The 560-nt window shown below is 45.4% G+C and overlaps 1 protein-coding gene across 1 annotated transcript in view; it reads right to left on the bottom strand.

The window, feature by feature from the left end:
* The window catches only part of PRPSAP1 (phosphoribosyl pyrophosphate synthetase associated protein 1), a 24,838-nt gene that overhangs the window by 16,254 nt on the left and 8,024 nt on the right, over nucleotides 1-560 (bottom strand). The window lies entirely within an intron of this gene.

Below are 560 nucleotides of genomic sequence, written 5' to 3'. Positions count from 1 at the left end.
CAAACCAAAACCACAGCAGCTCTCCCACTGTGAGGCCCATCCTGGCTGAAACAGCAGCAGCACTACCACAAATCCTCCACTCCTTCCTCTAGCCTGTAGCAGCCCTCTGGTTCTACTCTCTCTTGCAAACAAGGTATCAGAGGTCTTGAAACAGTAAATGACTCTTGGCCACAGAACTCTGCTGGCCAATGCCTTTGTGTTTTAGCCCAGCATCTGAAAATGGACACTTGCAGAATGTTAGCCTCCTCAAGAACAAAAGCAACCTCCAAGAGGCATTTTCCCCAGCACAGCCATGAATTTGCACTTTTAAAAGCAAGGGCAGCTGTAAATTCTGTGTGGCAGGGAAGAGCTGAAAGAAAGGGATAATTTAAAAGCTCACAAGGCAGATACTGAAAAAGCAGGGCATTACTTTTAAATCTGGAGATGTTTTGCTCAGCATAGGAGCATAAAAGATTTGGCAGCAGCTAAAACCTGAGGCAGAACTCTAGAGGAGAGTTTGCAGATGGGCAGACAAACAAGATAACCAGTGAAAACAAGAAACATGTTTAATTGCCTTGTCC

This window comes from Geospiza fortis, unplaced genomic scaffold (genome assembly GCF_000277835.1).
Source record: "Geospiza fortis unplaced genomic scaffold, GeoFor_1.0 scaffold244, whole genome shotgun sequence".
Taxonomy (NCBI): Eukaryota; Metazoa; Chordata; class Aves; order Passeriformes; family Thraupidae; genus Geospiza; species Geospiza fortis.
The sequence above is the reverse complement of the archived record's forward strand: the minus strand, read 5'-3'. Positions and strand labels throughout refer to the sequence as shown.